At 43.0% G+C, this 22,896-nt stretch overlaps 1 protein-coding gene across 6 annotated transcripts in view; it reads right to left on the bottom strand.

Annotated features, from left to right (window-relative positions):
• Window positions 1-22,896, bottom strand: part of TM4SF20 (transmembrane 4 L six family member 20) — a 74,417-nt gene that overhangs the window by 43,389 nt on the left and 8,132 nt on the right. Inside the window, exon 2 of one of the 6 annotated variants that reach the window (XM_056564527.1) lies at window positions 2,183-2,312. The exons of 3 other annotated variants lie outside the window; for them this stretch is intronic. The gene's annotated coding sequence lies outside the window, so the exon portion shown is untranslated. Of the gene's footprint in view, window positions 1-2,182; window positions 2,313-13,456; window positions 13,595-18,084; window positions 18,170-22,896 lie in introns of those variants that run through there. 2 more of the 6 variants (XM_056564526.1, XM_056564528.1) reach the window with 2 other exon arrangements.

Raw genomic sequence — 22,896 nt, forward strand, 5'->3', positions numbered from 1 at the left:
CTCAGTGGAGTGAGGCGGCAGCCCTAGCAGGGAGCGCAGGCCTTGGACAGGGCCTTCAATGGTGGATCCGGAGCCTGGGACAGAGGTGGGAGGAAGACGCCACAAGCGCTGTAGGGGTCCGGAGGTCTGGGAAGGAAGCCTGGCAGGTGAAAAGGGGTCCTGGCATGTTTTGAGTTTTTCCCCATGAGGGTGCAGGGTCACCAGGGCAAAAGTGTGGCTGTTAAATGGCCGGAGGAGCAGGAGCCTTTTCAATGTGCGCCCATCTCAGTCGGCACCAAGCCACGCCCCCTTGGAAACCTTTTTTTTTTTCAAATCAACTGGTGGCAGAAATTTTAACAGATTTGTAAAGTTGTAATTAATCCTTTCAGTACTTATCAGCTGCTGTATACTACAGAGGAAGTTCTTTTCAAATTTCTTTTCTGTCTGACCACAGTGTTCTCTGCTGACCCTGCTGAGCAGGATAGGTTTGTTATGGGGATTTGTTCCTTCTCTGGACAGTTCCTGACATGGACAGAGATGTCAGCAGAGAGCACTGTGGTAAAACAAACCCATATAAGTAGGGTATCATTTTAATCGTATGGACCTACAGAATAAAGAGAAGGTGTCACTTTTATCAAAAAGTGCACTGTGTAGAAACGGAAGCCCCTAAAATTTACAAAATGTTTTTTTTTTTCTATTTTGTCCCACAATGATTTTTTTTCTTGGTTTCACCACAGATTTTTTGGTAAAATGACTGATGTCATTACAAAGTAGAATTGGTGATGCAAAATATAAGCCATCATATGGATTTTTAGTTGGAAAATTGAAAAATTGAGTCCTTAAGGGGTTAACTTTCTGGCACCAGTTGGTTTAAAAAAAAAAAAAATAGTTTTCCACTGGAGTACCCCTTTAAGGGGTTTAGAGAGTGGCAAAATATGTTTCAAGGTAAAATAAAAATAAAAACTGGGAGGAAGAAATTGGGATAATTAGTGAGGATTCATGGAAAAGGATTCTAAAGAATACAGGATTATGTACCGTAAACAAGCAATATCAATTTACACAACTCAAGATAATATATCGTATGTACTACTCTCCACGTCAGTTATGGTTAATGAAGTGCAGAGAGAGTGCAGAATTTCCTAATTGTGGAGGAGTGAATGCGGAATTAGTACATCTATGGTGGAACATGCAACAAAATCAAAAAATTCTGGGAGGAAAATTTTTTTGTTTTTGAAAAATAAATATGGATTAAAGTGTGCTATTAGGAGATGTGGTACAATACGGTAAGAGAGATAAATTGTTTATTTAACTTTTTTTCCTAGGGAAATTAATTCTTAGGAAGTGGTTTAACAAAGAAGTACCAGACTTTGTGTATTGGTTAAATTTGGTTTAAAAAAAATAAAAATTTAAGAATATGAAAGATGGAGAAGCAAAGAAGCAAAAAAGAAAGCGAGAGAGTATCAAATGACGTGGGGTCTGTGGTGCAGTAGGGCATAGTAGAGATGTATGTAGTGTTTCCTTTTCTTCCTTTTTTTTCTCTCCAGCAGACGAACAGGGTGGGTGGGGATGGTAGGATGGATATTATTATGAATTTTTGGTATGGGTATTGTTTTATATTATGTGTTTTGATAAAGATTAAATATTGAAAAAAACTCCTATGTGAAAAAAGGACTGTGTTTGGGGCTAAAAGTATAGGTTTTAGTTGGGACCAGACAACTAGATTCTGATAGTTCGAGATCAAAAGATGGCAGTATATAGAAGAGTTATTGGTTTACGCACATTGAACAGACGAACTTAGAAGAAGTTATTTTGTTCAAGTTCAGGCCTCCTCCTCCCCATCGGCCTGCCTTTCTATCTCTTAAATTGGCACGTATACCATTTTTATGTTTCTCTTTTTCAGATAAAGAACAAACAGTAACTTTCCCCTATATTGCCCTCTAGTTATCCCTTGGAACCCACCAATTAGTAATCAATCATTCTAGCCCCCAAATTCCCTGTAATATAATTCATCCCTTATACAGTAGCCATAATGCGACACATTTATTCCTTAGGGACAACCCGCAACTAGGCCTTCAAACTCCCATGTGAAAATTGGACTGTTCTTGGGCTAAGCATATTGCTGTTAGTTGGGACCTAAGTACCATATCCTGAAAGATCTGCATAAAAAGATGGCAGTATATGGAAAAAATATTGTTTAACCTACATTGAACAGAACAATTTTTTTATTCAAGTTTGGGCCTTTTCCTCCCCATCAGCCTGCCTCTCCATCTCCAAAATTGAATCCAGCATCAGTGCAGGAACAGCTGGGAAAGCACAATACCTGGCAGAGGCGCCTGCCAAAGATAGATACAGTCAGGAGAATCACTCATCCAGGATTAAAAAAACGTGATACTTTTATGTAACAGATAGACATGACAAAGCGTTTTAAGGGGAATCTTCCCTCTTCCTCAGGCATTTAAGTGTATAAAATGATGGATCAGGTTTAAATATGTGTCTCAGTCCTGGTTTATATTTTACATTTCTAATGAATGCGTCACTGACGCCATCACAGTGACATCATAGGTCAGAGGCAAACACATACATATGAATAAACTATTATAAAATACAATAAAATTACGACATGATCTACCCGGCCCGGTGACCGCATTGTTTCAGGCTCTCCTACCTCAGGCGGACACATCACTCCTGCGGATGGACAGGATCCACAGAGCTCTGACTAAACCCAAAAACGCAGAGGTACCCAGAGATGTTGTGCTTCGACTCCATTACCCTGAGGCGAGAGATCGCATACTTCAAGCTGCTAGGAACGTATCTCCACTACCGGGCATGCCGCCCTCTGTCCATTTGTATGCGGACTTAGCTCCCTCCACCTTGGAACGCCGCCGCAACATGCGACCTGTGACCCTGGCACTTCAAAAAGCTCAGGTCCGTTACAAATGGGGGTTCCCCTTTAGCCTGCAGTTTGTGCTTAACTCTTCCACTTACACTGTACGCACTCCGCAAGAGGCAATGGAGCTCCTCCGCAAAGAACGTGTCCCTTACGAGGACCCACCGCCGTTACCCAGGAGACAACCCCAGCTTAAAAGAATGTGGAACCGAGTAGATTCGTCACACAAGAGACACCGCACTCAATCCCAGAAACCGGGCTGACTTGATGCTGTGCGGATATTTGGTTCCTGATTGCTCTGTTCATACCTGGGACATGAGGCCTTGTTTGATTCCCTGACTCCCATTACTCCTGATTACGCAAAGGAACTTTGCTGTTCTTCTCCTGTGGTTCCTGTTCTTCGAGGATCTACATCTACACTCGGAAGCCGGGCAAGTTCGGGTCTGCCGGATTTCAGGTTCTTATTGTTGACTCTCTGTTCCTTGACTGTTTGTTTGAATATAGCCTCTTACTCTCGGATCCCAAGAGTTTTAGCCATTATGGCTGATATTCATTTTGTTCTCTCGGGGACTGTTGCTTGGTTTGGGGGGTGGGCAGGGGGTTAATTTACCTGTCTCAATGTTTTACTTAGTGACCATGATGTTCACCCTCATATCACTCTCGCTCCTAACACTATGGCGAGGCTGTTTGGCAGAGTGGATTATCATGTTGCCTCGCTTACCGGTATGTGATCGACCGACGGGGGAGAGCAGTGGAGGTGGTGTACCCCTGTCGGCGACTGCTGGTGCATGTTATATTTATGTTGAATTATTGTTTACCCTTTTTTCTATGTACTTACCTTTGAATTTGCCCTTTTCCCCTTCTCCTATTCCATACCCTTACCTGTTTTGTGACGTCAAGGTAACCATCTGCTCATCAATAACTATTAAGTCACTGGTTATACTATTTGACTGCCCCCTACTTGTAGAGGGTTTATTGCATCGTCATAGTTCACACTCATCTGATTACACCCCATTCCCCTTCACTTAGTATGTGTAGAGTGCTCTCACATAATATTAGGGGATTCAACTCTCCAATTAAGCGCAAAAAAGCGTTTCTAGACTACCAGAGGCATCACCCGGAAATAATTTGTCTGCAGGAAACACACTTCACCCAGACCTCATTTCCTAAATATATCAACCCCCACTACTCTAGAGTTCATCTGTCCTCTTTTACTTCCAAATCCAGGGGTGTAGCTACTCTCCTACACAATTCCTTCCCCTTTATTCTCCACACAACACACACGGACCCGGAGGGTAGATTCCTGATACTGGAGGGCTCCTTACAGGAAACTAAACTCTGTATAGTGAATTCGTGTGCTCCCAATGAGGACCCTCTGCAATTTCTGGTTCAGATGGTGGGTCGACTGGGCTCCCTCACCTTTGACCACTTGATATGGTGCGGTGATTTTAATTTGGTATACAACGGTGTCTTGGACCGCTCCAGCACCAGTTTATTCAGACGCACAGGCCCTCAGCAGAGGCTCCTCATTGGAACCTTACAATCACTTCACCTAGCTGACACTTGGAGGGAACATAACCTGGGAACGCGTGGATATACATACTACTCACCCGCACACAATCTTTACACTAGAATAGATTGGATCCTGGCTACCTCCTCCACTCTATCCTATTTACTTTACTCGAGACACATCCACTGTGCATGGTCGGACCACGACATAGTCTTTTCCCATTTTCAGTTTGCCACCAAATGCCTCACCCCCTTTTCATGGCGACTTAATGAGTCGCTTCTGACTCGTCCTACTGTCCGAGACCAGTTAGAGGAGGAAATCTCGACATACTTTTCTAACAACCTTTCTCCTGATTCCGATGTGGGATGGGTCTGGACTGCCCACAAAGCTGTCATTAGAGGGAAGCTTATTGCTTTAGCATCCAAACTTAAACGCGACAGACTCCAGGCCCAGACCACACTGGAAGCTCGATTGACCCGTTTAACTACGGCCCACCAGCTTAACCCCACTACATACTTATATAGAGCCATCCAAACGACTAGGCTACAGCTTGATGCTATTTTATTGAATGCCACGGAAAAAGCCCTGAGGTGGACTAAAGCTACATACTACAAATGGGCCAACAAACCCGATAAACTACTTGCTTCCATGTTGAAGCAGAAACAAGAGTCTACTAAAGTGCATAGCATCCAAATGAGACCCGGTGTCACCACTTCCCATCCCTCATGGATCTACGACACCTTTCACTCTTTCTACACCTCTCTCTATTCTAAACGCTCTTCTCCTCCCTCTGTTGAGGAGGTGGATGCCTTTCTACACTCTATATCTCTACCTCATCTTTCTTCTACTGCTAGGGACTCTCTGAATGCTGCTATCACACTTGAGGAAGTGTCCGACGTTATCTCCGGCTTGAAACTAGGCAAGGCACCAGGCCCTGATGGTCTCTCTGCTATGTACTATAAAAAATTTAGTCCCCTACTTGCCCCACATATTACCAATTTATGTAATTCTATAATGTCCGGTACCCCCCTACCCCAAGAATTTTTGCAAGCATCAATTGTGGTTATCCCCAAGCCCCGCAGGGACCCCTTACTCCCCTCTAATTATCGTCCCATTTCTTTAATCAATCTAGACGCTAAAATATTTACTTCAATCTTGGCCAGGAGACTCAATAGGCTTCTCCCTGACCTAGTGCATAACGATCAAGTAGGATTCATTCCGGGGAGGCAAGCACCTGACAACATCCGCAAGGTTCTCAATATTGTTCAATGGGCATCACAGACGGACACACCGCTAGCGCTCTTAGGGCTGGATATAGAAAAGGCGTTTGATTCTGTCTCTTGGGACTATATGTTTGGAGTCTTGAAAGCTATGAGATTTGCGGGTCCTTTTGTGGAGGCCTTGCGGATGTTGTACTCTTCCCCCCTGGCATACCTTAAACTTCCCTCTACATCCCCATCTCCAATCCCCATACAAAGGGGTACTCGTCAGGGATGTCCATTGTCTCCAGCATTATTTGCTTTGATCATGGAGCCCCTGGCGAACCTCATACGTCACCACCCGGACATTAAGGGGGCGCGGATTGGGAACTCGGAATACAAAGTTAACTTGTTCGCAGATGACTTATTACTTACTATCACGAATCCCATTATTTCCATCCCCAACCTTTTTCCCCTATTAGACAAATATGCGACTATCTCAGGCCTGGTGGTTAATAGAACCAAGTCGGAGGTTATGCTATGTAACACTCCCTCAGGTATTCGGACACTTCTCTCCTCTAATTTCCCTCTCAAAATTCTTACATCTCATCTACCATATCTTGGCATCTCCCTCCCTACTTCTCTATCTGCTCTATATAGGCTTAATTACTTACCTTTGTACAGATCGATCAGAGCAGACCTCGCCAGATGGAATCTACCACACATATCGTGGCTGGGCCGCTTACATTCTATAAAAATGGTAGTCCTGCCAAAGCTTCTCTATTTGTTTCGGACTCTCCCGATCCCGATACGTGTGGCTGATCTGAAATTGCTACAGGCTGAGGTCTTCAAATTCCTCTGGAGAGGTCTCCATCCACGCATTTCTAGATCCATTATGTTTTACCACAAACGCCTAGGGGGTCTCTCAGTTCCCAACTTCACCTTATATTACAAGGCAGCACGGCTCTCCCAGCTGTTACTGTGCAATGCTACCTCCTCCTCCCCTAGGTGGGTACAGTTGGAGAATGAATTACTACATCCATACACTCTCTCATCCCTGATGTGGCAATCGGGTCCGATCATGGCACATGTACCTGTAAAGGCTTCTATTTCTTTATACTCTTTACTATTGTGGAGGGCGGTCAGGTTTAAGCTCTTGCTTCAATCACGAATATCCCCTGTAGTATCCATCCTAGCGAACCCATATTTCCCACCTGGAGTTAATACTCCTGAATTCGCATGGTGGAAAGATAATAATCTTACGCTACTCAACCACTTTTTGGTGGCTAACAAACTCATGTCCTCGGAAATGTTTATATCCCGCTTCCACCCTCCTCCCTCAGAACACTTTAGAATGACGCAAGTTTTTTCCTTTTTACGCCTCATATCTCCCCCTCATATGATACATAACCCCACCTCATATGAATTGACAGCGTTGTATTCACCTATGAGAACAGGCTCACTCTCCCTGATCTACTCTTCCTTAAACCGACCACCACCTGACGGTAAACTGCATTTCATGACGCAGTGGGAGGAGGACATTGGGGAATCACTCACTACTCAAGAGTGGCACTCCTGCTGTGAGACTCTCAGTAGGGGGAGTTGGCAAGTCTCTCTGGTGGAAACCTCACTCAAACTATTGCATAGGACTTACTACGTTCCCACTAGACTGAATGCCATCTATCCGGAAGTCTCCCCATTGTGTTTCAGGGGATGTGGAGAGAGGGGATCCATGTACCATATATGGTGGTCTTGTCCACACGTCGCCCTCATATGGCAACAGGTGGTTGATCTTATTTCAAAAATCACGGATAGGGAATGCCCCCTATGTCCCAAGATATGTCTTTTAGGTTCAAAACCGGCGGGCTTTAATAATCCCACCTTTCGCTTGGCACAATTCATACTTCTTGCAACGCGAATCCATATTGCAGCACAGTGGCGCTCTATGACCCTATCTCTTAATATGATCATCACCAGGATCAATAACATACTCCTCTCGGAAAAATTGAACGCTATCAGAGCTGATACTATGGATAGCTTCCTAAAGGTCTGGGACCCTTGGATCTCCTCTTCTCACGCTCCTGACATTTCTTATTATTTAACGATATAATAGTCAGATGCTTACCTGCTGTTCTACTGTCCATATTGTTTGACTCGTGAAGTGTGAACCCTGACTGGCTTACCTGGATACCCCTTGACGTCTCTATATTCCCACCCCTATCCTACCCTGTTTCCCTTGTACATTTTCATGTTAGCGAATGTCGGCCTTCTCTCTTCCATTCATGCTGCTGGATTGAGGAAGGATCGCATTGACTACATTGTATTACATGATGTGTTATTGTTGTTGGCAATCATAGCCCTTTATACGACTGTTGATATTGTATTGTCTTTTTATCCATTGCTACCAATAAATTTCTCATTTTGACACTAAAATTACGACATGATCAAAACACGTAGTATAAAAGAGAGAGATAGAGAGATCCTAAGTCACTGGCCATATATGGAATAAGCCTATGGTCCAGTGCACTAACTCTTCTAATATACAACACACAATTGGTCTGGATTGTTTTATGTCTATTTTGCAGCAGGATAGCTCTGTCCATGAGACACTTTTAACTGGAATGTCTATAACTTATCCTGACTAATACTTTCTTTGAATTCAATGGTTTTATAAACCATTAAGTAAAAGGTACAGCGATGGGCACTAAGGTAACACTGTCTTATGCCCATCTGGTTGTGGCACTATTTGAGGAAACATTTATTACTTTGCAATCATTATTCCAGGACCATTTTATTGTTCATAAAAGATATATAGAAGACCACTTCCTCCTGTTGCAAGGGAGGGAAGAGGAGGAAATCTCTGAGTTTACCAAGAACATCAACAAGATCAATTGGGGCTTTTCCTGCCTTGCAGTGAGGCCATGCGAACAGTCCGTCACCAATTTGCATTTACCCTATTGACCAGATCGGTATTCATGTAGCCAACAGAGCAAAGGCCCTTACAAAGAACTGTATTGGATTTATCGCCTTCTGAATTGATTATATAGAGTCCACTGATCAGATAAACCCGGTCCTTTTTGTACTTTATATAGGTACAAGCTTCTACATGGTGTTCAATCTGGAGTGTCCTTTTGTATAGTCTGTATCACTTTTATTATTATTTTTAATAGTGAGTGTTTTCCAATATTATTATTCCTACTTTTACTAATATATTTACTGTATATTCAGTATCGTTTGTCCATCACTGTTTTCAGGGTCTTGTTATTTATTAGTATTATGATGAATTATTATTGGTAATATTATTATCATCATTATTTTGTTAATTCTTCTTAGATAGTATTAATAATATTATTAGTATTTTAGTATTAGTATGTATTACTTATTCTAAGGTTTTTTTATTCAAATTTTTTAAAAATATTTTTATCCTAGAGCGCCATCTACTGTTGCCCTTCATTTATTTTCTCCAATCAATGCACATTGCCAGCTCAATTTATGAGTTGGTCCCAGTATGAATGTTTATTGTAATCCTATTATCTATGGTTGAATTTTTAAAGCCAAAATGAAATATGTTATAAAATGGCAGAAATATATGTAATTATATTAATAAAAACTAACAAAACATTATGTGCCCCATCCACGACACGTCAGCCTAAAACTCTTCACAGTTGTATGCTCTATCACTGAACCAGAGGCTCATTCCATATGAATAGAGGCCCATTGCAGTTAAGTCTGTCAAGTCTGCTTATAGAAAAAGCTGTTACTCACCGAGTTAGGCTGGGTTCACACTACGTTTTTGCCATACTGTTTTCAATCCGTTTTTCTAAAGAAAACCGTATGGCAAAAAAACGGATGGAACAGTATGGGAAAAAAGTAAACCGTATGCGTTTTTAAACAGTATACTGTTTTTAAAAGTGCATACAGTTCCGTCAGTTTTTATTTTTAAAAAACCCATACGTTTTTGAAAATTTTGTCCATTTTTAATGGGAGGGGTCTTGGGTGGGGACTTTAGGATTCAAATGCGCATGTGCAAAGTAAAAACGTATACGTTTTTCCCGTATGGAACCGTATACATGTGCGTTTCCCATTGACGTCCATGTTAAAAAAAACGTATGCGGTTGCAGTACGGTTTTTAAACCGGAGACAAAATTGTGGTCAACCACGGTTTTGACTCCGGTTTAAAAAACGTACTGCAACCGCATACGTTTTTTTTAAACATGGACGTCAATGGGAAACGCACATGTATACGGTTCCATACGGGAAAAACGTATACGTTTTTACTTTGCACATGCGCATTTGCATCCTAAAGTCCCCACCCAAGACCCCTCCCATTAAAAATGGACAACATTTTCAAAAACGTATGGGTTTTTTTAAAATAAAAACTGACGGAACTGTATGCACTTTTAAAAACAGTATACTGTTTAAAAACGCATACGGTTTACTTTTTCCCATACTGTTCCATCCGTTTTTTTGCCATACGGTTTTCTTTAGAAAAACGGATTGAAAACAGTATGGCAAAAACGTAGTGTGAACCCAGCCTTAGACTGCCCACCTGACTACTTAGCCTAGAATGAGCAGAGATTTCCATTAATAAATGACAAGTTATCCTGGAAATTTTCCACAAGACTATATATTAGTCTGCTCAGCTCCTCTTGCTCTATAACATGCTACCTACAGATTGGACTCCATGTTTAATTACACAAGTGAGATTTGTAATGGATCTGTTAAAAGCTCCCCAAAAAGAAGTGCCTTTATTCCTCAAAGTAACACTATGGTTCAAGTGGTCAGGCTTGCACAAACTACGTATAGCCTATCAAACCAAACTCCTTAAAGTACTGTATTTATCGGGGTATAACACACACTTTTAAAACTAAAATAATAGGCAAAAACCCTACCTGCGTGTTATATGCCAATAAATCCACTGGTTACTGATTTAAAGTGGGCGCAGTTCCAGCTACTTGTTAAAAGATCAACAGCCGGCTGCGGACACCTTAAAGCAGTGACCAGCGGCGGCGGCTGCGGGCCCGGACGAGACACCTATTATTGCCCCCCCTTCTTTCCTGCTATTTTTAAATTGTATTTTACCTGACCTGGCTCCACTCCGGCAAACTCAAGTTCAGGCAGCGGGTCTCCCGGGCTGTGAGGTCAGTGAAGCGTGACAATCCCTGCTGGCTCTTCTGCCCTGCGTCAGGGACGTCACTCGTCATTCTCTGTAGTCGCCGCTGGTGAAAGTGGCCTCAGCGTCAGCTGCTTTATAACAGAGACCAGCGGCGGCTGCAGGGAATGAGGAATGACGTCCCCTGATGCCGCGCAGAAGAGCCGGAGCGTGGCCAGGTGAGGTAAGATAAAATGTAAAAAAAAGCGGAAAAGGAGGGTGGGGGGATGATAGGTGTCTTGTCCAGGCCCGCAGCAGCTGCCGCTGGTCACTGACCATGCAGCCCTGGGAGACTCGCCTGCCAGAGCACGGCCAGGTTGGGTAAAATTAAATAAAAAAAGCAGGGAAGGGAAGGGGGGCAATGATGAGGCACAGAAAGGGGATCACAGAGGGAAATAAGGAACAGGGGCAAATGTGGCACAGGGGAATCACAGGGGCAAATGAGGCACAAGGGGGATCACAGGGGAAATGATAAGGCCCGATCACAGGGCAAATAAGGCACAAGGGGGATCACAGGGGAAATGATAAGGCCCAAGGAAAATTATGAGCCTTAAGGTGGATGTTGTGCCCTAGGGGCTGATAAAGAGGAATAATATGGCACAAAGGGGGAAGCAGACTGAAGAGCAGGGGAATGATGTAGCAAATGGGGGAATCAAAGTTGGGGGAATCATGTGTCATTAAGTTCAGTACTTCACTCAAATTTCACTGTTAAAATGAGGGTGCGTGTCATACACCAGTGCGTGTTATATGTCCACTTCATTTATCTTTATTATTTATTATTACTAATCTAGTTTTACAGTACATGGGACAAGGATAAAATGGTTGTTAGCTTGTCCTTAAGATATTCCTTAATCTGCTGATAAGCAGGGTGCTGACACCCAGTACCCAGCGTTTTAACAACTGCACTACATATACTGGTTCGTGCACCTTGAATAAAACAAATTTTCAGTTGGTTTGTTTAAGTTCAGGCCTCCTTCTCCCAGTCAGTCTGCTTCTCTATCTCCAAAATTGCCATTGTTACCAATTGTATGTTTCTCTTTTCATATAAAGAGCAAACAATAGCTTTCCTATGTACAGCCAACTTGTTCTGTTTTTGTCTTTCTACAGTTAGGTTTACATATAAACTGTAATTGGATATTGCCTAATAAACGGTTAACCTTAATAGGACAGTAAAATTTTAATTTCCAGTATGGTGTTGCATAGAAAATGGTAATTGATAAAACAAAATTAAATAAAGATTTGCAAAAAATTAATTTTAACTAACCACTTAAAGTGGTTAACCACCATAAGGTGATTTTAGTATGCACCTGCCAGACAGCAATGGACATGCTTAGGAAGGATCTGCGCTTGTCTTGGAGCTAAATGGCTATGTTGTGAGATTACCATAACGCTGAAGCTATCTTTTTGTGAACTGGCTATTTCATGTTGGAGTTTGTTCCCCTGAACTACAAATCCCATCATTCCATCAGCCTCTAAACAACAGCGCTTTGCCTTTGCCAATAGCAACATGAATGAAATCATCAGTGCTGTGATCAGACGCAATTGGTACATGCTACAGAGAGACCCCATTGTAGGAAAAGTAGCCACCAGCCCACCTCTAATCACTTTTAGAAAAAGCACCACGTTAGGAGACATTTTCAGAAGAAATGCAAGACAGAGTGCTGACACTAGGAGCGAGAGGAATAGAAATTGGTTGGCAGGCAGTCTTCCAAAGGGTAACTTTGCATGTAAACATTGCTCTTTTTGCACCTTAAATTTAGCAAGCAGAAATATTGTTGTAGGAGGCTGTCATTATGTAGTGAATCAATTTATTACTTGCAGAACGTCGTATCTTGTGTATATTTTACTGTGTCCCTGTGGTTTCGTTTATGTGGGTACAACTATTAGGAGTCTTTTCATACGTGTCGGGGAGCACCTTAGATCCATTCATACTGGAAAAGGTTCCCCGAGACTTATTTCCCACATAAACAAATCCCATGGCAGCGATGGTACAGTTTTAAAGTTTGCTGGACTGAAAAAAGTAGAGAGTGTCTGAAGAATGGAGGTGATAGGCACAAAATGCTGCTTCAATGTGAAGCACACTGGATACTCAGGTTGGAAGCTCTGGGACCAGCCGGTCTAAATGACCGGAATGATCTCAGTCCATTCCTGTGATTGGTTTTATACTTCGGTTTGCACTACCGTTTGTATTTGTGTACACATTTCCATGGTAACCCTGTGATTGTCTATTTAATATGCACCTGTGAGGGGCGGCGCAGATCGGCAGCCCGAAGAAGTGCGCTTTGTGCGCAGGAAACAGCTTGTCGCTGCGAGGCCGCTCCTCTGGGTCTACCCGCCCATGTGTTGTATCAGCTTCTGAATAAAGTATTCTACTATCAAGTTCCTGGGTGAGTGCACCCTTTCATTCATCACTTCTCTTTTCCCTTCCTTGTTTGTGTGAGGTCACTTTTCTCCCTCCCACACATCAGCCACCACACCCAAAGTAAAATAGTAAAATATTACTGTAGCTAAGGATGTAACTAAGGAATTTCTATGGCATTATCCTTAGGTCAACTGCAATCCTGACTTGTCTTAATCAGGAAATTACAAAAAGACACACAGTACTGCACTGTTTATAATTCAACTGGGACCAAGGAGTTAGATGTTAGAGCTTCTCCTACCCATCATCAATGGTACATCCTAATGATATGCTATCAACAATAATGGGGTATACTCATCTGGCTAGTTACCTCTTTTTCTGTTTCTCCTATGAGTTCACACTCCCAGGTGTATGGGGCTGGGATGTGAGGCAGGTGACCTGCTTTTGTATCTGACAGTTCCCAAGCTATAGCACTATGCCTTCAACTGTCATAGATGAATGTGCTGAGATAAGCCTATAGGAAGAAGCTCTGGCCAGGGAGTGACATCTCTATTGCTTTTAAAGCAGAGCTGGTGGACAGGAACCTTGACTACTAGTTGTCAACAAGAGGGAGAGAAAAGAAGAGATAGCTACAGAACCGGGACAGTTTGCAAACCTGTTTATGCTGCCATGCTCTACACATAATTAAAGAGATTACAATATCCCTTTAAGTAAATTACAGCCATCTTCAATTTATTTTCTTTCCCACTTAAAGGGGTTGTTCCACCATTATCCAAATCCATGTCTATGTGTCCCATCGGCACCTCATGATCTAATTGCAGGGTGCCAATGGGTTGCTGGGGAAGCCAGGGCCTTATGTGTCCCTCTGAGTTTTTTCTAGCATGGTGATTGTTAAAGGCTGTGTAAAGAAAAAAAAAGGGAAAAAAATGTTTTTTTTAAATCTTCCCCTTTTAAAATTTTAAATCATCCCCTTTTCCAATTTTTCAAATAAAACACTGAAAAAAAACAAAAAAATATTTGGTATAGCTGCATGTGTAATTGTCAGAACTATTAAATAATTAAATTTCTCATCTGACGCCGTCAATGGCATAAATGCAAATAATTTCACTATAGTCTATAATATTTAATTCCAGCATTTTAGGGCAACAACAAAAAATAAAAGTGCAGTATTTTTTCCATAAGATGTTGTGTACAAAAAACAGCCTTAAAGGAAATCTGTTAACAGAAAATCTGCTTGATAACTGCTGACATAGTTATATAATTAAAATGAGACACATAATAACTTGGTGGCAAACAAGTATAGAAAGTAGAGATGAGCAAATTGAATCGGACGAAGTCAAATTGGTTACAAATTGCTTGAAAAATTTGATTCGGACCAAATCTGAACTTTGACTAGATTCGAAATAAGAATTCCTTCATTAGCGACACCCCTGCGATTGTCCAATAGATAGGACGATCGCAGCGGATGTCAGGAGTGACACCCGCTGTGATCTGTCCTCAACTGCAGGTACTACTGCTCCCGACATGGAGCACACTCTTCTCCATGCTGGGAGCTGTAGAACCTGCATTAATAGACATATCGCAGCGGGTGTCACTTCTGACACCTGTTGCGAATTGTCTATTAATGCAGGTAATACAGCTCCCAGAATGAAGCAGCGTGTGCTCCATGTTGGGAGCAGTAGTATCTGCAGGTAAGAAAAGATCACAGCGGGTGTCACTCCTGACACCCGCTGCGATCATCCTGTATAATGTATAGATGAGGGCGGCTGGACGCTCTTCTTTGGTTCCACTGTAATAGAGTATATGCCGTAAATATATCTATTATTCATATTTCCCGTAGAGAGCTGTGATTGGCTGGAACCATCTTGCCAATCACAGCTCTCTGCGGGAAATATGAATAAGTGGTGTGAATTCAGCTCCCATCATGGAACAGTCTATTCCATGCTGGGAGTAGTACTACCTAACAAATGTAAAATATAGAGAAAAAAGTGAAACACACACACACTTTATTAACCCCTTCCCGCAAAATTAGGTACATGTACGTGGTGATTAGGGATGACTTCCCGCAACACCACGTACATGTACCTGGTGAGAATAAACTGTCACAGCTCCGCCGGGCGTTGTTACAGTTTATTGAGCTCAGCTGTGCTGCACAGCCGAGCCTCCCTGAAGCCAGCCAGGGACCAATCGCAGCGGTCCCCGTCCGGCGATTGCTGCTATTGGTCCGTCAGTACAGATGGACCAATAGAAGGGATCTGGCGGGGTCTCCTCCTTCCCCCTCTCCTCCGTCGCTTCACATAGTGAAGCGATCAGCGGTGAGGGGGGCCCCATCGAAGAAGGCCACCAGCGGGCACTCTGGATCGGAGCTGTGCTCCGATCCTGAATTAACCCTGTAGACGCTGCGGTCACTGTGACAGAGCTTCCTCTGTCACCAATCGGCACTCTGCAAAGTGAAAGCAGAGCGCCGATGAATGCCATGGCAACCAGAGGACTGACAGTAGCCTCCGTTGTCATGGCAACAGATCAGTCTTTACCTAAGGTGGTGACTGATCTATCCTATGTTTATGACAGACATAGGCATAATTCAATTAAGTACAGATGTGTACTCCATTGAATGAGTATAATAGTAAAAAAAAAAAGTAAAATGTGAAAAAAAAGGTAAAAAACTAATTTGAAAAAAATAATATATATATATATATATATATATATATATATATATATATATATATATATATATATATATATATATATAATACACCCCCAAAAATAGTCCCCCCTAAAAAACGTGAACATGTCCTCACACAATTGCGTCAGTGAAAAAATAAAAGTTATGGCTCACAAAAATAGTTTTTATGCTGTAAATGAACTAAAATATAAAAAAAGTATAGAAATTTGGTATCGCCATAACCGTATCAACCTGCAGTGTGTCACATGTACCCCAGAATGGTACCAATGAAAGCACCTTAAGACCTCTGTGACTTTATATGATACCAAAAAAATATCCTAAACTAAAAGGACACCCCAAAATCCACACAGCACGTCTTCATGTCTGAGGCATGTGTGAGAGACACGTAGCGCACAAAGGCCACATATGTGATATTTCTAAATACGTCAGAATTCGGGGAATAAATCTTGAATTGTATTAATACACACAAAGGGAATAAACATGTGTATAGCAATGTGTTACTGCAATCCTTTTCTGTGAGAAATACTTCAAATTTCACGTGTGCCAACATTTACGGCCATGACTATATATATTTAGATAGATATATAAATCATATATCTGTATACATATATATTTTTTCACTCATGTAAATGTAAAAACTTTCACATTAGATCATATATATATATATATATATATATATATATATATATATATATATGTATATCTATAGGGTGGGCCATTTATATGGATACACCTTAATAAAATGGGAATGGTTGGTGATATTAACTTCCTGTTTGTGGCACATTAGTATATGTGAGGGGGGAAACTTTTCAAGATGGGTGGTGACCATGGCGGCCATTTTGAAGTTGGCCATTTTGAATCCAACTTTTGTTTTTTCAATAGGAAAAGGGTCATGTGACACATCAAACTTATTGGGAATTTCACAAGAAAAACAATGATGTGCTTGGTTTTAACATAACTTTATTCTTTCATGAGTTATTTACAAGTTTCTGACCATTTATAACATGTGTTCAATGTGCTGCCCATTGTGTTGGATTGTCAATGCAACCCTCTTCTCCCACTCTTCACACACTGATAGCAACACCGCAGGAGAAATGCTTGCACAGGCTTCCAGTATCCTATATACTGCTATATACTACTATATACACCGCAGGAGAAATGCTAGCACAGGCTTCCAGTATCCATAGTTTCAGGTGCTGCACATCTCGTATCTTCACAGCATAGACAATTGCCTTCAGATGACCCCAAAGATAAAAGTCTAAGGGGGTCAGATCGGGAGACCTTGGGGGCCATTCAACTGGCCCACGACAACCAATCCACTTTCCAGGAAACTGTTCATCTAGGAATGCTCGGACCCAGTGGCGTTGCTAGGGTTGGTGTCACCCGGTGCGGTAGAAAATGGTGTCACCCCCATACCTACCCCCTCCCCCCCAGTAAGTTTTTAGCCTGTTGTGACAGACACCACTGTTGTAGCGCATTGTGAGAAATTCTAGTATAATAATCAGATATACCAGTTGTCACAGAATAGGAAAGTGTTAAAGACGTTTTCACCATTGAAATATACAGCTCCCAGAATTACTTAAAGGGGTACTCCACTGGAAAACATTTACTTTTATATCAACTGGTGCCAAAAAGTTAAACAGATTTTTAAATTACTTCTATTTAAAATCTTAATACTTACAGTACTTATAAGCTGGTGTATGCTCCACAGGAAGTTGTGTAATTCTTTCCAGTCTGACCACAGTGCTATTTGCTGACACCTCTGTCCATGTCAGGAACTGTCCAGAGCAGGATAGGTTTGCTATGGGGATTTGCTCCTACTATGGACAGTTTTGACATGGACAGAGGTGTCAGCACAGAGCACTATGGTCAGACAGAAAAGAAATTAAAAAAGAAAATAACTTCCTGTGAATCGCTTATACAGCAGCTAATAAGTACTGGAAGAATTAAGATTTTTAAATAGAAGTAATTTACAAATCTGTTTAACTTTGTAGCACCAGCTGATTAAAAAAAATGTTTTCCAGTAGAGTACCCCTTTGAGCAGTGGTGAGGTTATGCTGGGAGTTGTAGTTTCACTGACCTAACTGTAGAACTGACAAGTGACTACAGCTCTGATAGGACACAGAGAGGAGAATGTACAATGATATCAGTGACTACAGGTGACGTCTTCTCTATAGTGAGGAGAATACACAATGATACCAGTGACTACAGGTGACGTCTTCTCTATAGTGAGGAGAATACACAATGATATCAGTGACTACAGGTGACGTCTTCTCTATAGTCTTCCCTTATCTAATTCAGATGGTACATACCGCCTGGACTTGTTCCAGCTAAAACTTCTGTCTGTAGAATGTGACGCCCAGACGTCTCCTCACTATGTCAGCGCATTCTCATCCTCTATATGAAAACAAGTATTATTATAAACCTGCCAGACACTGTATCCTCTAAATATAATACTACTATACACTATACTCTTTGATTATAAACCTTCCATACACCATACCCACTGAATATAATACTACCACACACTGTACATTCTGAATATAATACCAACACATACTGTACCCTCTGAATATAAATATAATACTACCACACACTGTACCCTCTGAATATAATACTACCACACACTGCGCCCTCTGAATATAATACTACCACACACTGCGCCCTCTGAATATAAATCTGCCACATACTGTACCCTCTGAATATAAATCTGCCACATACTGTACCCCTGAATATAAGTCTGCCACATACTCTACCCCTGAATATAAGTCTGCCACATACTGTACCCCTGAATATAAGTCTGCCACATACTGTACCCCAGAATATATAATACTGCCACATACTGTACCCTCTGAATATAATACTACCACCCACTGCGCCCTCTGAATATAATACTTAGAGATGAGCAAACTACAGTAAATTTAACTCATCACAAACTTCTCTGCTCGGCAGTTGATAACTTTTCCTGCATAAATTAGTTCAGCTTTCAGGTGCTCCCGTGGGCTGGAAAAGGTGGATAAAGTCCTAGGAGACTCTTTCCTAGGAATGTATCCACCTTTTCCAGCCCACCGGAGCACCTGAAGGCTGAACTAATTTACGCAAGATAAGTCATCAACTGCCGAGCCGAGAAGTTTGTGACGAATCGAATTTACTGTAAGTTTGCTCATCTCTAATAATACTACCACAAACTGCGCCCTCTGAATATAATACTACCACCCACTGCGCCCTCTGAATATAATACTACCACAAACTGCGCCCTCTGAATATAACGTTGCCATACAGTGCACCCTCTGAATATAATACCACAACCGCAGTAACACCCCTCAACATCCGTTAGCTGATGCTATAACCACGGGAGGGGGGTATTGGTGGTGTTGCTAGTGGATGATGTGGGTGCTACTACTGGGGGGGGTGTTGCTGGAGGATGATGAGGGTGCTACTAGCCATCCCCCCTGGCAGTATCACCCCCATCATCCATCGCCAGGATCATCCTCCTGGCAGGAGCACCGCCATCATCCACCATCAGGATCTGCTGATGGAGGTGCTGCTGGGGGTGGGCGGGGCTTAGTTGCTGGTGGATGATGAGGGTGCTACTGCCAGGGGGGGAGCATTAGGTAGGCAGCAGTTCCCCCACATTAGGTAGGTCGCAGTTTCCCCACATTAGGCAGCATAGATTCCCCACATTTGGTAACAGTTCCCCCACATTAGGTAGGTACCAATTACCCCACATTAGGTAGCACAGATTCCCCACATTAGGTAGCACAGATTCCCCACATTCGGTAGCACAGATTCCCCACATTCGGTAGCACAGATTCCCCACATTTGGTAGCACAGATTCCCCACATTAGGTAGCATAGACTCCCCACATTTGGTAGTATAGACTCCCCACATTTGGTAGTATAGACTCCCCACATTTGGTAGTATAGACTTCCCACATTTGGTAGTATAGACTCCCCACATTTGGTAGTAGTTTCCCCACATTAGGCCGCAGGTTCCCCACAATGGGTCAAAGTCTCCCCACAATAGATCGCTGGTTCAAATCCCCCCCCCCCCCAACACCACACACACACAAAAAAAAAAAACACATACAACACAGAGAGACACACACACAAACACACACAGTCAGAGAGACACACACTCACAGACAGACACACAGTCACATACACACAGAGTCACACAAACACACAGAGTCGCACAAACACACACACACAGTCAGAGTCACACAAACACACAGTCACACACACAGAGTCACATACACACAGTCACACACACACACACACACAGAGTCTCACACACACAAGCATAAATAGAGACAGACAGAGAGACAGACACACACACTCACCCATCCAGCGCAGTGCTCCTTCTCACCGGGCGCCGTGCGAGTGACGTAACTGACGTCCTCCTGCGCGGCCATGCGGTGTGACGTCAGGCCGGCGCAGACGTGGGAGCGGAGGCCGGGCACAGTGCTGGTGAAGGTGAGGGGGGGGGGGGGTGATGACGGACGGGCGCACAGTGTAGGTGAAAGAGGGGGGTTGCTGACGGACGGGCGGGCACACCGCACACACAGCGCAGGGGGGGGGGGGGGTGCGCTGACGGATGGGAGGCCGTTCGGGCACAGATGGGGGGTGTCTGTGTAGCTGGGGAGGGGGGGGTGGGGCTGCGGAACGTCTTGGTGTCACCCCATTAGGTTGGTGTCACCCGGTGCGGGCCGCACCCACCGCACCCGGGTCGCAATGCCACTGCTCGGACCTGACACCCATAATGTGGTGGTGCACCTTTCGGGTACTACCTCTGTACAGTTCACAGTAGCAGATAACAATCTTTTCTTCACCTCCCCCTCTATTTCACAAGCACCACGAGTAAACCACTTATCATTTGCAAAGTCCCATACACTTTCTGGTGCAGACTTGAATTGCATCTGCATCCGTTTTTTGCAGACAATATTGGACACAGTTCAGACTAGAGAGGACTTGTGGCATAAGGCGCACACCCGTATCCTGTTCGTAGGATGCCAAAAGTTGTGGTAACGGGGTGTGATGAGGGCAGATGTTGTTACCCTAGGGGCAGATGGCATTAACCCCTTGTATTCATGACGCCAGGGTGTGGTTTAGCCTAAAACCCCCCGAAGGTATACCGCAGGATCCTGGGCTAGGCACGGGGGCAATAAAGACTCCAACACCAAGTTACGGACAACAGTAGCTTTACTGAAGGTAGACAGTTGTAAAGTCTATACAGTTCAGCCAAGGCCCAAGGAGGTGACCAGTGACTCAGTACTACCGTGCTGACAACTTATCCCCAATCTAAAGGATAGGGGATAAGTTGCCTGATCTCGCGGGGTCCCGCCGCTGGGGACCCCCGCGATCTCGCACGCAGCACCCCGCTCTCATCAGGCCCTGGAGTGAACATCCGCTCCGGGTCTGATAACGGGGCCGGTGATCGTGATGTCACAGCTCCGCCCCCATGTGACATCACGCTCCACCCTTTACCGACCTGTGAATCCCCAAAGTAAATAGAGTGAAATGATGCATGTCTCAAACAACATTCCACACTAATAGGGGGGGCTCTATGTCTATAACCTCCTCCTGAGGCTATGTTCAGATGGTGGAATTTCTGAGCTGCAGCAGAGTTCCATTGATTTTAATGGGATTCTGCTGCACTGTGCATACACCAGATGTTTCTGCCACGGAATCCAGATTTCAGCGTTTGCAAAAACATTGAACCTGTTCAATGTTTTTGCGGATTCTGCTTGGAGATGCATTGCCGTCTATGGAGACTGAACATTTCCGAGCTTTTCTAGTCCCACCAAATCAACTGGTGCCAGAAAGTTAAACAGATTTGTAAATTACTTCTATTCAAAAATCTTAAAGGGGTTATCCACCATAAGATGATTTTAGTACTTACCTGTTAGACAGTAATGAACATGCTTAGGAAGGATCTGTGCTTGTCTTGGATCTAAACGGCTATGTTCTGAGTCAACCATAACACTGTTGCTCTTTTTGTGAACTGGCTATTTCCTGTTGAAGTTCCCTCCCTAGAACTACATGTCCCATAATTCCTTGTTTGTAAGTGTGAGGTCATTTTTCTTCCTCCCACACATCAGCCACCCATTGAAACACAACTGTGCTCCCTTAAATGCAATAGGCCATTGTTTTCTAACCAGGGAGCCTCCAGCTGTTGTAAACCTACAATTCACTGCAGAATGATCTCCCTCCCGCCCAGTGGTTGCTCCACCCATTGAAGCAAAGACACTCCCTCTGATCACCTGACTAGTGATGTAAAGTCTCACTGCAACCGCACTGCAACCAGGGAAAACCTGAGAAGACACTCATTTTGTATGCTGTTAAAAATAAACACAGGGCCAAAAATCACGGAAGAATTACAAGATCACCAACAAGCACAGGTACAGACACTATATTATAAACTACACTAACTTTACAGCGGCTGTAGCATAGTGAAATAAATAAAAAAAAATCCTGGAATATTCCTTTAAGCCTTTCAGTCTTACCAGCTGCTGTATGCTCCAGAGGAAGTTGTGTAGTTCTTTCCAGTCTGACCACAGTGCTCTCTGCTACAACCTCTATCATTGTCAGGAACTCTCCAGAGCAGGAGAGGTTTGCTATGGGAGTTATTTCCTACTTTGGACAGTTCCTGACATGGACAGAGGTGTCAGCAGAGAGCACTGTGGTCAGACTGAGAAGAATTACACAACTTTCTCTATAGCATACAGCAGCTGAAAGGCTAAGCAGCTGAAAGGCTAAGTTTCCACTAAGTTTATTTATGCATTTTTTTTGTAAAACTGCCACTGCAGTTTTTGAGCCAAAGCCAGAAGTGTATTCAAAAGGAATAGGACATATAAAGGAAGGACTTACACTTCTCCTCCCTTATGGATCCACTTCTGACTTTGGCTCAAAAAGTGCAGTGGCAGTATTCCAAAAACTGCCAGAAAAAAAAAAAAGTGGAAACTTAGCCTAAGGCTTATTTTTATATAAAAGTAATTTACAAATCTGTTTAAAGGGGTACTCCGGTGGAAAACTTTTTTTTTATTTTTTATCAACAGGTGCCAGAAAGTTAAACAGATTTGTAAATTACTTCTGTTAAACATTCCTTATCCTTCCAGTACTTAT

The sequence above is a fragment of the Hyla sarda genome, chromosome 3 (genome assembly GCF_029499605.1).
Source record: "Hyla sarda isolate aHylSar1 chromosome 3, aHylSar1.hap1, whole genome shotgun sequence".
In the NCBI taxonomy this organism is placed as follows: Eukaryota; Metazoa; Chordata; class Amphibia; order Anura; family Hylidae; genus Hyla; species Hyla sarda.